We start from the raw sequence: 15736 nt of genomic DNA, 5'->3' as shown, positions 1-15736 counted from the left end.
TCTCCCCAGAGCCCTGTGTCAGTCCCCAAATTAATCCCACATTCCCACTATCTCCACACAGCACAGTGTCAGTCCCCAAGATAATCCCACCATCCCACTCTCTCCCCACAGCCCTCTGTCAATCCCGAAACTAATCCCACTGTCCCACTCTCTCCCCACAGTCATGTGTCAGTCCCCAAACTAATCCCACTGCCCCACTCTCTCCGCACAGCCCTGTGTCTGTCCCCAAATTAATCCCACTGTGTCACTCTCTCCAGACAGCCCTGTGTCAGTCCCCAAACTAATCCCACTGTCTCACTCTCTCCCCACAGCCCTGTCAGTCCCCAGACTAATCCCACTGTCTCACTCTCTCCCCACAGCCCTGTCAGTCCCCAGACTAATCCAACTGTCCCACCCTCTCCCCAACCTTTGTTCGTCCGCAAACTAATCCCACTGTCACACTCTCTCCCCTCAGCCCTGTGTCTGTCCCCAAATTAATCCCACTGTGTCACTCTCTCCAGACAGCCCTGTGTAGGTCCCCAAACTAATCGCACTGTCCCACCCTCTCCCCACAGCCCTGCATCAGTCCTGAACAAATCTCACTGCACCACTCTCTTCCCACAGCCCTGAATCAGTCCCCAAGCTAATCCGATATTTCCTACTCTCTCCCCACAGTCGTGTGTCACTCCCCAAATTAATCGCCCTGTCCCATTCTTTCCCGACAGTCCTCTGTCAGTCCCCAAACTAATCCCTTTGTCCCACTCTTACCCCACAGTCCTGCGTCTGTCCACAAACTAATCCCACTGCCCCACTATCCACCCGCAGCCCTGAGTCAGTCGCCGGACTAATCGCAGTGTCCCACTCTCTCCGCACAGCCCTGTGTCGTTCCCTAAACTAACCCCACTGTCCCACTCTCCCACCACAGCTCTGTGTCACCGGACTAATCCCACTTCCCCACCCTCTCCTCACAGCGCTGTGTCAGCCCCGTGGCTAATCCCACTGTCCCACTCTCTCCCCACAGCCCTGTGTCAGTCCCCAAACTAATCCCACTGTCCCACTCTCTCCCCACAGTCCTGTGTCAGTCCGCGGACTAATCCCACTGTCCCAGTCTCTCCCCACAGCCCTGTGTCAGCCCCGTGGCTAATCCCACTGTCCCATTCTCTCCCCACAGCCCTGAATCTGTCCCCACACTATTCCCACTGTCACACTCTCTCCCCACAGTCCTGTTTCAGTCCCCAAATTAATCCCTCTGTCACACTCTCTCTCCACAGTCCTGTGTCAGTCCCAAAACTAATTACACAGTCCCACTCTCTCCCCACTGTCCTGTGTCGGTCCGCAAATTATTCCCACTCTCCCACCCTCTCCCCACATTCTTGTGTCTGTCCCCATACTAATCCCACTGTCCTACTCTCTCCTACAGCCCTGTGTCAGTCACCACACTAATCCCACTGTCCCAGTCTCTCCCCACAGCCCTGTGTCCGTCCCCAAATTAATCCGATTTTCCACTCTTACTCCACAGTCCTGTGCCCGTCCCCAAATTAATCCCAATTTCCCACTATCTCCCCACAGCACTGTGTCAGTCTCCAAAATAATCCCACTGTCTCACTCTCTCCCCACTGCCCTGTATCAGTCCCCGGACTAATCCCACTTTCCCACTCTCTCCCTACAGCCCTCTGTCATTCCCCAAACTAATCCCCGTGTCCCACTCTGCCCTCCAGACTCCAAACCCCCTCCACACCGTCCCATCACACATTCCCGGGGTCAGACACAGATTGAAGCTCCCGTCACACCGTCCCATCACACACTCCCGGGGTCAGACACAGAGTGAAGCTCCCGTCACACCGTCCCATCACACACTCCTGGGGACAGACACAGAGTGTAGCTCCCTCCATACCGTCCCATCTCACACTCCCGGGATTAGAAATAGAGTGAAGCCACACTTTCCCATAACACTCCTGGGTTCAGATACACTGAAGCTGCCTCCACACTGTGCCATCACATACTCTAAGGTTCGGACACAGGGTGAAGCTCTGTTTACGCACTTGTTCCCCTGGCCTGGTTTTGCTTTGTGCCGTTCGAACTCCGGGTGAACTTTCCGAGCCTGCCTGATCAGGTGACATCGAGAGGCTGAGATGAATGGAACTGCCTGCGGGTGAGAGCCACATTGAGCTAAGGATGAGGAAAACTACACCATCCCTGCCCTCCCCTTCCAGTGCGCTCAGAATCCGATCAGTCGGGTTGCTTCCAATTTCTACCCTCAGGCTCGGAATGCGCCTCCACCCAGCCCGGACACTGACTGCCGTTGTTCCCTTGCAATGTTCGCTTTGAGGAGCTCATGTGACAGTGTTCCTCTTCTGTTCTGGAGTGCCAGAGGTTCTGTGGAACATTTTATTCATTTGCTCAGAAGCAGTCCCTCAGCCCTTCAGTTCTGTGCTATCCCGGTCATGCGGTCGCCTCCGGAGCAGAGGTGCGGAGGGATTCCTGTACTACAGCAATGCATTGAGCGAGAGCTGTACTGTAGCGGGTGCGGTGAGGGAGGGTTACGGTAGAGGGGTGGCGTACACGGCCCTGTCTGTGTTATATGTGCTGGGGTGGACAGAGTCTCGAGCAGAAGGTTCTGAGGTGTATGGGGGTGATCGATAAGTTTGTGGCCTAAGGTAGAAGCAGTCAGTTTTAGAAAACCTCGCACATTTATTTATCAACATCGTCCCCTCCTACATTTACACACTTACTCCAGTGGTCATGGAGCAGACGGATCGTGGAGCTCCAAGAAGAGTCCACAGCAGGGGTGATTGATAAGTTCGTGGCCTAAGGTAGGAGACAAGTTATTCACTTCAAGCTTTCTGCATAATCACTCAAAGAGTTGAACTACATGTGCATGTGCATCTACAGCCCTCGTGAATTTCTACACTTCCATAACGCCACTGCTCTGTTTCCTTTGCCCCCATGAAAAAGAACACAAGAACATAAGAAATAGGAGCAGGACTCGGCCATCTAGCCCGTCGAACCTGCGCTGCCATTCCGTTAGATCATGGCTGATCTGGCCATGGACTCATCTCCACCTACCTGCCTTTCCCCCATGACCCTTAATTCCCCTACTATGCAAAAATCTATCTAACCTTTTCTAAAATATATTCACTGAGGTAGTCTCCACTGCTTCATTGAGTAGAAAATTCTACGAATTCTCTTGGAAAAGCAGTTCTTCCTCATCTCCTCCCTAAATTTATTCCCCCAGATCCTGAGGATATGTCCCCTAGTGATTAACTGATGAGTTATTAACTTAAAAACTTTCTGCTCTGGGCTCTGTCCACCCCAGCACAACTAACACAGACAGGGCCGTGTACGTCACCCCTCTACCAGAACCCTCCCTCACCGCACCCGCTACAGTACAGCTCTCGCTCAGAGCATTGCTGTAGTACAGGAATCCCTCCGCACCTCTGCTCCGGAGGCGACTGGATGACCAGGATAGCACAGAACTGAAGGGCTGAGGGACTGCTTCTGAGCAAATGAATAAAATTTTCCGAGTATCTTCTGGCACTCCAGAACAGAAAATGAACGGACTCACATCAGCTCCTCAAAGCGAACATTGCAACGGATCAAAGGCAGTCAGTGTCCGGGCTGAGTGGAGGCGCATTCCGAGACCGAGGGGAGAAATTGGAAGCCGCATGTCTGATCGGATTCTCCGTGCACTGGAAGGGGAGGGCAGGGATGGTGTAGTTTTCCTCACTGTTACCCCAATGTGGCTTTCACCCTCAGGCAGTTTCATTCATCTCAGCCTCTCGATGTCACCTGATCAGGCAGGCTCGGAAAGTTCACCCGGAGTTCGAACGGCACAAAGCAAAACCAGGTCAGGGGAGCAAGTGTGTAAACACAACTTCACTCTGTGTCCGACCCTTAGAGTATGTGAAGGGTCGGTACGGAGGGAGCTTCTCTGCTCCACTATCTCCCCACAGCCCTATGTCAGTCTCCAAACTAAACACACTCTACAACTCTCTCCCCACAGCCCTGTGTCTGTTCCCGGACTAATCCCAGTGTCCCACGCTCTCTCAGAGCCCTGTGTCAGTCCCCACACTTATCCCACTGTCCCACTTTCTCCACACAGCCCTGTGTCAGTCCCCAAATTACTCCCACTGTCCTACTCTCTCCCCACAGTACGGTGTCAGTCCCCAAACTAATCACACTCTACTACTCTCTCCTCACAGCCTTATGCCAGTCGCCAAACTAATCCCACTGTCCCACTCTCTCCCCACAGACCTGTGTCAGTCCTCAAACTAATCCAACTGTCCCACTCTCTTCCCACAATCACGTATCAGTCCCCAAACTAATCCCACTGTCCCACTCTCTCCCCACAGTCCTGTGTCAGTCCTCAAACTAATCCAACTGTCCCACTCTGTCCCCACAGCCCTGTGTCAGTTCTCAAACTAATCCAACTGTCCCACTCTCGCCCCACAGCTCTGTGTCAGTCCGCAAACTAATCCCACTGTCCCACTCTCTCCCCACGGCCCTGTGTCAGTACCCGGACTCATCCTTATACGAAATGCCCTCTGGGTGAAAAAGCTGCCCCTGAGGCTCCCATGGAATCGCTGTCCTCTCTCCTTCATCCTTTGCCCCGCACTTCTTAATTCCCTAACCTGTGGCAAAAGCTCTGCGTTCCCACTGTCTACACTTGCATAAGGTCACTGCTCTGTTTCCGTTGTCTCCATGAAAAAGAACAGAAGGACATAAGAAATAGGAGCGGAGTCGGCCATCTGGCCCGTCGATCCTACTCCGCCATTCAAGAAGATCATGGCATATCTGGCCATGGGCTCATCTGGACCTACCTGACGTTTCCCCAGAAGCCTTAATTCTCCTACTCTGCAAAAATCTCTCCAACCTTGTCTTAAATATATTTACTGAAGTAGCCTCCACTGCTTCATTGGGCAGAGAATTCCACAGATTCACCACTCTTTGGGAGAAGAAAATCCTCCTCATCTCCGTCCTAAATTTACTCCCCTTGATCTTGAGGCTATGTCCCCTATTTCTCGTCTCACCTATGAGCTTTCCTTCCTCTTTCTGATCTACCCCTTATGTAATTTTATGTTTTTATAAGAACTTTATCTCATCCTTCTGAATTCCAGTGAGTACAGTCCCAAGTGACTCAATCTTTCCTCATAGTCTAAAACCCCTGTTCTCTGGCATCAACCTGGTGAAGCTCCTCTGCATCGCCTCCAAAGCCAGAATATCTATCCTCAAGTAAGGAGACCAAAACTGCACGCAGTACTCCAGTTGCGGCCTCACCAGTATCCTGTACAGTTTTAGCATAACCTCCCTGCGCTTAAATTCAATCCCTCTAGCAATGAAGGCCAACATTCCATACGTGGTCTTGATAGCCTGCTACACCTGTGAACCAACTTTTTGTGATGGTGAGGGATTCCTGCACTACAGCAATGCATTGAGCAAGAGCTGTACTGTAGAGGGTGCGGTGAGGGAGGGTTCTGGTAGAGGGGTACACGGCCCTGTCTGTGTTAGCTATGCTGGGGTGGACAGAGTCTCGAGCTTCAGGTTCTGAGATGTACGAGAGGTGAACAGTCGACGTTTCAGGCCGAGAACCTTCATCAGCATGAAATACTCCAATTGCAGCCTCACTGACATCTTGATAGGTTGATATGTTCTTGGTTAGTCAGGGTATGACAGGTTACAGGAAGAAATCAGGAGAATGGGGTTGAGCAGGTAATGGATCAGCCATGATGAAATAGTACAGATGCAATGGGCCGAATGTCCAAATTTTGGTCCTGTGCTTTTATGGTCTTATGCCGTGCCCTGTCTAACACACCGCCGCAAGTTCCTAATACGCGAAATTGGAAGAGTTTATCTTTGAGTCTTGACAGTGAACGGATTTTGTTCACGTGACTCCCAGACAGAACATTCAATACAATCAGTCAGATATGGACAAGAGGGAAAGAGAACGCAGAATACAATGTTAGAGAGAAAGTGCACTGCAGGGAGACAAAGTGCAGGGCAACCACGCAATAAATTGGGACATCAAACGTCCAAATTTCATGTAGGAGCTGTCCTTTCGCGAGTCCGTTATCAGTGGGTTAGAAGCGGTCCTTGCTGGTGGTACGTGTCCTCAAGACTTTGTAACTTCTGTTGAATGGGAGGGGGTAGAGCAGAGAATGACTGTGCTGGGAGGGGTCCGTGATTACACTGGCAGCTTTCCTGAGGCAGCGGGCAGTGAAGATGGAGTCCATGGAGGGAAAGCTGGACTGTGTGTGGATCTCAACACTGCAGCCTCTAGCAGTTTCGGACAGAGTATTTGCCCTACTGAACCGAGATGCATCCGGAGTGGATGCGTTCTGTGGCTTGTACCGTGTCGTAGGACGTGGGCGATCACGAGCTTTCCGTGACCATGATTGTTCTTGGCAGATATTCTGACAGAAGGCGGCCACATTCTACAGTGAACAAATAAGCTGGTTTCAGTTAGAACTTTGCCAGGAACACAGTGGGATCATTGTGTGCCCGTGCAAGGAGAGATCCCAGACAGAGTGTCAGGGTGATCAGTGTGCCAGCGGTATGAGGAAAAACCTTCTGCTGAAAGCAGAAACAAGCAGAACATTGTAATTCAATAGAGGGTCTTTTGCCAGCGTCAACACAGATGAACTTTTCCCACTGACAAGTGACAGAACTCTCCTTATCTATTGTTACAGCCACGTCTTCAAAGAATGCCAAACATGACCTTTGCAGAAACTCCTGCCGGCTCTGTACAATTCAATTATTCTACTAAAGGTGTTTGTCGTTCATCATTTGATGTGCCGTGCCGTATGACGCGGGAGTTCACAGTCTGTGACTGTTCTTGGCAAATTATTTTAAAGAAGTGGTTTGCCATTTCCTTCTTCCGGGTGGTGACTATGCAAGACGGGTGACCCCAGTCGTTATTAATGTTCTTCAGAGATCGTCTGCCAGACGTCAGTGCTTGCATAGCCAAGAGTTGTGATATGCACCGGCTGCACGTATGGTCATCCTCTGCCTGTTCCTCTGGCTTCAGGTGTTACTGATGGTGAACGGGGGGGCTAGGCAGGTGCTACACCTTGCTCAAGGGTTGCCTGCAGGCTAGAGGAGGTCTCTCTGCCTTCGTTGGAGACGTAGCTAAACCCCACCACCCGTTTCTGCCACACATTTGTATATATTGGCGAGGGTCAACGGCAACATAGCAAATTAGCTCAGCCTCTGGATGAGGTAGAAGCGCTGGTGAGGCTCCTCAGACACATGGCGGGACCCGGGCAAATTCTCAGTGATATGTACGAGGGGTGATTGATACGTTCGTGGCCTAAGGTAGGAGTCATTTTTAGAAAACCTAGCACGTTTATTTTTCAACATAGTCCCCTCCTATATTTACACACTTAGTCCAGCAGTTGTGGAGCATATGGATGTTGGACCTCCAGAAAGTGTCCACAGATGGGTAATTGATAACTTCGTGGCTTAAGGTAGAAGGAGATGCAGTTTAACTCTTTGAGAGATTGTGCAGAAAGCTTGAAGTTAATAACTCATCTTCTTCTACCCTAGGCCACAAACTTATAAATCACCCCTGATGAGTTCTTAACTTCAAACTTTCTACATAATCCCTGGACAGGAAAGGTTTAGCAGGATATGGGGCACAGCCAGGCAGATAGGATTAACTCCAGAGGAGGACCTTGGTCAGCATGGATGAGTGCGGGCCGAAGGGCTGTCTCAATGTTTTGTGCCTCTGTGACTTCAGTGATCTTTGGCAGGTTGATGAACAGAAAGTGCTTGTGGAATTTTGCAGATTAGGCAGAAGCTTGAGAAATGAATAAAGAGTCGATGTTTCTGGACGAGACTCTTCATCAGGATGCCAGTAGTTGTGTAAGAGTCAGAAAGTGTCTCGAGAGAGAGGGTTTGTGTGTGTGTGTATCGCCCCATGTCAATCCCCAAACTAGTCCCACTGTCCCACTCTCTCCCCACAGCCCAGTGTCAGTCCCCAAACTAATCCCACTGTCCCACTCTCTCCCCACAGCCCTGTGACAGTCCCCAATCTAATCCCACTGTCTCACTCTCTCCCCACAGCCCTGTGTCAGTCCCCAATCTAATCCCACTGTCCAACTCTCTCCCCACAGCCCTGTGTCAGCCCCCAAACTAATCCTACTGTCCCAACCTCTCCCCTCAGTCCTGTGCCAGTCCCCAAACTAATCCCACTGTCCCACTCTCTCCCCAGAGCCCTGTGTCAGTCCCCAATCTAATCCCACTGTCCAACTCTCTCCCCACAGCCCTTTTGCAGCCCCCAAACTAATCCCACTGTCCCAACCTCTCCCCTCAGTCCTGTGCCAGTCCCCAAACTAATCCCACTGTCCCACTCTCTCCCCACAGCCCTGTGTCAGTCCCCAATCTAATCCCACTGTCCAACTCTCTCCCCACAGCCCTGTGTCAGTCCCCAAACTATTCCCACTGCCCCACTCTCTCCCCACAGCCCTGTGTCAGTTCCCAAACTAATCCCACTGTCCCTTTGTATTCCTACAGGACGTTGATTGGGATAGAGCCTATCATTTACGAGAAGAGGCCGCCGAAATCTGTTCACCCTGGAGCGTAGGCTAATGAGGGGTGACAGCATTAAACCACCAGGGGCAGGATCAGAGAAACAAGAGGTTTCTCAGATGCTGCGAGTCCAGAGCGACAGATACAAAATACTGGAGGAACTGAGTGAGTCTGACAACATCTATGGAAATGAATAAACAGTCAACGTGGCTGGCCGAAACCTTTTACGGTAGTGAATAGTCAGTGCTTCTTTTCTTCCAAGAGTAGAGAAGTCTAAAACTAGGGGGCACAGGTTAAAGGTGAAAGGGGAAAGTTTTAAAGGGCACGTCTGCCCAGTCAGGGTGCTGAGTGTATGAACCCACCTGTCAGCGGAAGTGCAACAAATGTCTGCACTGTTTAGAGAAGGGGACCCCAAGCTGGGGTACTTGGACCCCTTGCCTCATGGTCTGTGTCAGTGTTAGACCATAAGACCATAAGATATACGAGCCGAATAGGCCATTTGGCCCATTGAGTCTGCTCCACCAGTTAATCATGGCTGATCCATTTTCCCCTCGCAGACCTAATCTCCTGTATCCTTCTTCCCGTATCCCTTCATTGGCCCTGACCAATAAAGATTCTATCAATCTTTGCCTTAAATATACCCAGTGACACCCCCTTAACTGACTGCAGCAAAGAATTCCACAGATTCACCACTCTCTGGCTGAAGAAATTCCTCCTCTTCTCTGTCCTAAAAGGATGTCCGTCTAGTCTGAGGCTGTGTCCCCTGGTCTTAGACACTCCCACAACAGAAAACATCCTCTCTAATCCACTCTTATCAATGTCTTTCAACATTTTTTTAATCACTAATTTTTATTGCAACGCCAACAAATTACATTCAATACAACCAGCTGCCGATTACATCTTGACTTTAACCCAGCCACTCCCCAACCCTCATCCCCATCCCCCTCTCCAACCCTCTCCCTCTTCACCCCTCTCTCGCCCCCAACCCTCTCCCCTCCACCAACCAACTGAATAGCCGTGCATACACAGACAGAGCATTCCTACTTTAAAAGAAGATCTTTTAAGTTCGATATCAAATTTGTCCACCTTAAGTTTGGTCATGCATCATTTACTCTTGCTGATGATAATTCCAGGTAAGAAATGTCCAAAAAACTCCGAAGCCAGTGAGTATTTGAAATATCATGAGGAGGTTTCCAACACTGGATTATAATCTTCTTAGCTGCAGTCAGACCTGCCAGCCAGATTCTGCGTGTTTTTTTTCCGTAAGGGAAAGGTGGGAGTCATCATTTAGAAGATGTACAGCGGGGTCCATTGGTAATTGTACCCCTGTTAATTCTGTAACAGTACTGGTAACCTTCCCTTACAAGCCAAAAACCCCTGGACATTCCCATACAACGTGTATAAAAGAGCCAACGGTTCCGTGGGGAGGCCTTTCAACATTTTGATAAGTCTCACTCTTTTGAATTCCAGAGAGCAGAGGTCCAGAGACATCAATCGCTCCTCATACAAAAAGTTTTTCAATCCCGGGTTCATTTTCATGAATCTCCTCTGAACCGTCTCCATTGTCAGCACATCCTTTCTTCAATAAGGGGCCCAAAACTGCTCACAATCTTCCAGGCGAGGCCTCATCGGCGCAGTATAAAGGTTCTACACATCATCCTTGCTTTTATATTCCAGTCCTCTCGAAATGAATACTAACTTCGCATTTGCCTTCCTCACCACCAGCTTAATCTACAAATTAAGCTGTAAGGAATCCTGGTTACAGGACTAACTTACATGGACATCCTGATCAGCTTGGACTAGTTGGGCAGAAGGGCTACATGATTGTGAATGAGTTACTGCCCATTACACTACTGGCATTTGGAGCAGCAGTGGAAGTCCTCCAATTCTGGTAGTACTCAGGGCTTCCTTCTTCATGTCACTAGCTTCCTCTCAGTTTTCACTACTGTCAGCCATGCAAGATCCGGGTGGAGACTCAGGAATACATTCACATTCAGATGCTGAAGAGTTTCCGTAGCAATTCTGTTTGACCGGTCAGGGTTGTCAGCCCTGAGCTGAGCCCCCAAAGCTGGAGGACTGGTGGACCACTCTTAGCCTGGCCTCTACCTTTTGACCTAGTATCCAGTTGGATGTTCTCTATAAATAGCGTGGTTGAAAAGCCATGCTCTGTGCACAATGATCAGAGCATTGATTATAAGAGTCAGTAAGGTGCGTACAACGCGGATGAGACCACACTTGGAGTATTGTGTTCAGTTCTGGCCACCCATTTATAGGAAGGATGTGCAAGTTTTGGAGAGGGTGACCAGGATACTGCCTGGACTGGAGAATCTAAACTTTCAGGAGAGTTCAGACAAGCTTGGGTTGTTTTCTCTTAAGACTGATGGGAAGCCTGATCAAGGATTATAAACTTGTAAGAGGCATAGACAGAGTGGACAATTAATTTTTTCACTCGTGTGGAAATGTCTAATAGCAGAGGGTATTTAAAGTGAGGGGGGAAGTTTACAGGAGATGTGCCAGGCAAGTTCTTTATTACACAGAGCGTGGACTAGACTGCTGGGGTAGTGGTGGAGTCAGATATTATAGAGGCTCTGAGACAGACACGGGAAGAGGCAGGAATGAAAGGATAGGGATCAGGCATGGTCAGACAAAATTGGTCTAATTCGGTGACATAGTCCAGACAGAATCGATGAGCTGAAGGGCCTGTTCCTGTGCTGATATACATTCTACTTGCCCCCATGTAGTTCAGACATGCTGTACACAAGGAGAGAAGAAACAGGGACAGAGTGACCTACGGTGGAAGTCATGCCGGAGTCTAAAATGAAGGGTATTCTACCTTGAGTAGAATGATCGAACTGTACAGAGACACTGGGAGTTTCTGAAAGAGTAATGTTTGGCAATCTTTGAGGATGTGGCTGTAATGAAAGGTCAGTGTTTTGGCAGTGGGAAAGGCACAACTTTGTCTACACTGTCAAAAGACCCTCTGTTGAACTATAATGTGCTTTTGCTTCCTTCTCCTTTTTGTAGATGGTTCTTCCACATATCTCTGGTGAAATAATCAGCTTGGCACCCTGCCTGTCATTAGAGAGGCACACAATGCTTCCACTGTGTTCTTGGCAAAGACTGAACAGAGACCAGCTGCTTGCGAAAGATCGGCTCCAGCAGCCTGAGGCTATTCAAACTTTTCATCTTCCTGTCAGCTTGAAGCAGTCTGGCCATTCTCCTCTGACCTCTCTCATTAAGGCATTTTAGCCCACACTCACCGGATGGTACTTTCACTTCCTGTAGCATTCCCTGTAAACTCTGGAGACAGTTGAGTCTGAAAATCCAGAGATCAGCAGTTTCTGTCTGGCACCGACAGTCCTTCCACGGTCAAAGTCACTTAGATCACATTCCTTCCCCCATTCTGATGTTTGGTCTGAACAGCAATTGAACCTCTTGGCCGAGTCTGCATGCTTCTGTGCTTCGAGGTGCTGCCACGTGAGTGACTGATTAGACATTTTCATTAAGGAGCAGGTTTACAGATGTACCGAACAAAGTGGCCACTGAGTGTCTGCCAAGTTTGTTCTGACCAGCTATGATGGCTATCGAATTTACATCTTCACTCTTGCTTGCTGGTCAATTCTCCTCTGAGTCTCCTACTCAGTTGTGGAGGGAGGGTGGGATAGACAATCTCTCTCTCTCTCTCTCTCTCTCTCTCTCTCTCTCTCTATTTATTGTGTTGTTGCATTTTTTATGGTGTATAGGATCTGGAGCAACAATCATTTCATTCTGCTTTACATTTGTGTACTGAACAATGACGACTCCCAAATCCTGAATGCCAAATCCCACATCCCAAATGCGGAATCTTGAATCCTGATCTTTAAATCCTGAATCTTCAATCTGGGGAAAAAAAGTGGAAGAAACGTCGCCCGCTGCTCCACAAGGTGCAAAAAGAAATGATTCTATAATACTGCTGACGCTTTGCTGTAGTCCATCTCAGCTAAAAATATTTTGTTGATGATTTTCATTTGGGCTCAGTGTCTGAATCTTGAGGAACCGAAATTGAAAATCCCGTGCTAATTTAATTACCCCGTGTTGAATAAAAGTGATAAATACGAAGAGAGCCCAACAATCCCCGTGATCTCAAATGAGACACCAGCAAAATAAAGTGAAAACCCAGAGCCAGTCTAAAGACAAACAATTTGACATAAAATGTAAGCAGTCCAAGGAACATTGCGTACTCACGAGGCTACACCAAGAAAATAAATTCCATGTGCTTACTAAAGAAAAGTCCTTTCTTTAAAACAACCCTTGTCTGCACCATGTGTGTTACAGAGCAAGTGCCTGCAGATAGGCAAGTGAAGTACGAAGGCCTTGACATGGTAGATTGAAAGACTGAGTTTATCTTTAAACATACATCATGATTATCATCTTCATGTGCCTTGTGCTGAGGTGGGTGATCATCGTCTTTTCATGACCATGACTGTCGTTAGCAAATTTTTCCACAGAAGTTGTTTGCCATTGTCTACTTCTGGGCAGTGTCATTAGAAGGTGGGTGACCCCAGCTGTAACCAATACTCTAGCATAAGAACTTAAGAAATAGGAGCAGGAGTCGGCCATCTGGCTCGTCAAGCCTGCTCCGCCATTCAATAATATCATGGCTGACCCTTGGCTGTGATATGTGTGTTAAGGAGGAAGCGCAGTACAGGCAGGCAAGTGAACGGCAAGGCCTTGAGAGATTAAGTTCATCTTTATCATACATTATGCCCATTATCATCATTATGTGCCATGTTGTACGCCGTGGGCGGTCACGGTTTTTCCGTGACCATCATTGTCCTTGGCAACTTTTTCTACAGAAGTGGTTTGCCATTGCCTTCTTCTGGGCAGTGTTTGCAAAACCAGGACTTGTGATATGCACTGGCTGCTCATACAACCATCCACCGCTTGCTCCCGTGGGTTCAAGTGACCCTGATTGGGTGGTAGGTGGTGGGGGGTAAGCAGGTGCTACACCTTGCCCAAGGGTGACCTGCAGGCCAGCGGAGGAGTCCAACTCCTTTGATTTCCTGACCTGAGCCTCACGGGTCCACAGGGCCGATTCCAGGGTGATCTTGGGTGAGGAGTAGAATGGACTTGCATACCCCTGCAGGGCCTAAGGGACATTCCTGAGCCAGTACGGACTTTGAGCTTGACATGTTTGTAAAGAAAGCTTTTGGCACATTGGCCTTCATAAATCAAAGTATTGAGTACAGGAGATGGGACGTAATGTTGAAGTTGTATAAGACATCTGTGAGGCCTAATTTGGAGTATTATGTGGAGTTTCGGTCACCTGACCATAGGAAAATTGTAAATAAGGTTGATAGAGTGCAAGGATTTGCCGGGTCTGGAGGACCAGAGGTATAAGAAAACATTGAATAGGTTAGGGCTTTATTCCTGAGAAAATAGAAAATTGAAAGGAAATTTGATGGAGGTATACAAAATTATGAGGGGTATAGACAGGGTAAATGCAAGCAGGCTTTCACCACTGAGGTTGGGTGGGCCTACAACCAGAGGTCATGGGTTAGGGTTGAGAGCTAAAAATGAGGGGAAACCTCTTCAGTCAGCGTGTGGAACGAGCCACCAGCACAAGTGGTGCATGCGAGATCAATGTCCACGTTGAAGCGAAGCTTAGATAGATATATGGATGAAAGGGATATGGAGGTTTGTGGTCTGGGTGCAGGTTGATAGGTGTAGCTGGTTTTAGCATGGACTAGATGGGCCAAAGAGAACCGTTTCTGTGGCGTACCTATCTCTATGACTCTATAAAGCCTTTCTATTGCAAAAGAATAACATTTCCAAGCATTTTCGGCCTCTCCCGAACAGGACAGGGAAGCTGCCCCATCAGCTCCACAAAGCATGCATTACATGGAAACAAAGGCAGGCGGAGTCTTGGCAGAGTGGAGGCACAATCTGAGCCCGAGGGAAGAAATACGAAATACCTTGATCGGTCAGGTTCCCATACGCACGTTGTGTGTGCGTGTGTGTCTGTGTGTGGGCAGAGTTCTGAGGAAGTTACTTCAACTCCTGTCCCTCCTCCAGCCCTCAGCGTAACTGTTTAAAGGGCACAGGAGTGAGGGCAGGATACATTGGAGAGAGCGGACGCGCTAGAAGTGGTCACGATGGATTTCTGGGCCAAGGTGAATGTCGGGGTCCTAGCCAAAGGATGGCAGGTGATTGGGGAGGAAGCTATCGGGGTTTATTACTGACATTTACCGTATTGTCCTCTTTTTCACACAGGCGGTCTGTTCATTCTCAGCATCTCGATGTCCACCAAGGTGGTATACCTGCATCGCAGTGGTGGGAGCTCCAAGTATGATCAGCAGGTTTGGAGATAACCATTGATTGTTGGGGTTTAGGGGGAGCATGTACAGTATAGATTGAGCTTCACCCGATGTCTAACTCCAGGACTGTGCAATGGGACATTGTGGAGGGAGCTTCACTCTGTGTCTGACCCATGGAGTATGTGATGGGACGGTGTAGAGGGAGCTTCACTCTGGTTCTGACCCAAGGAATGTCTGATAGGATGATGTGGAGGGATCTTCAGTCTGTGTTTGACCCCCGGTGTGTGTGATGTGGGAGAAGGATTCTCATTCTGTGTCTGTCTTTCAGAGTGTGTGATGGGACGAAGTAGAGGGAGCTTCATCCATGTCTGACCCGTAGTGTGTGATGGGATGGTGCAGAGGGAGCTCCATTCCGTGTCTGACTCCAGTACTGTGCGATGGGATGGTGTGGAGGGAGCTCCACTCTTTGTCTAACCCTGGGACCGAGTGATGGGACCATGTAGAGGGAGCTTCACTCTGTGTCTGACCCTGGTAGTGTGTGATGCGACAGAGGAAGCTTCACTCTGTCATCTGGATCCAAAGTGCGCACTGGGAACTGAAAGACAATCTGAATCACAGTCAGGTTTAAAGTCGATCAGATTTTGTATTTGCTGAAATTTGCTGATTTCCTTCAGCAGTACATTGCAATGCATCAAAACAAACTATAGATTACTATAAGAAATGTTCAGTCCAGTGCATGTGTCTTAGGCTCATATACTGTGTATAGCCAATGCAGTCCTAGACTTTTGCACAGCACTGTGTTTGTTAATATGGAGCAGAGAGCGAGTTAGTCTATCTGGCGGGAGTAAAGGATGTTAGGAATGGCGAGGGTGGTGCGCCGTGGGAGGGGTGTAGGACAAATGGCAGAGAGCAAGTGCCAGGGGTGTGGATGCAGA

General features: G+C 49.0%; 1 long non-coding RNA gene across 1 annotated transcript; it reads left to right on the top strand.

The window, feature by feature from the left end:
- The first annotated feature begins 3475 nt into the window (after positions 1-3475).
- LOC140715587 (uncharacterized) lies at positions 3476-14844 on the top strand. The gene is made up of 3 exons (XR_012096166.1): positions 3476-3826; positions 8491-8670; positions 14758-14844. It is a non-coding gene; the product is annotated as an uncharacterized lncRNA (long non-coding RNA).
- Positions 14845-15736: the final 892 nt, after the last annotated feature.

Source organism: Hemitrygon akajei, chromosome 24 (assembly GCF_048418815.1).
Source record: "Hemitrygon akajei chromosome 24, sHemAka1.3, whole genome shotgun sequence".
NCBI classification, from domain to species: Eukaryota; Metazoa; Chordata; class Chondrichthyes; order Myliobatiformes; family Dasyatidae; genus Hemitrygon; species Hemitrygon akajei.
Note: the sequence above shows the minus strand (reverse complement) of the source record. Positions and strands in the feature narration are given on the sequence as shown.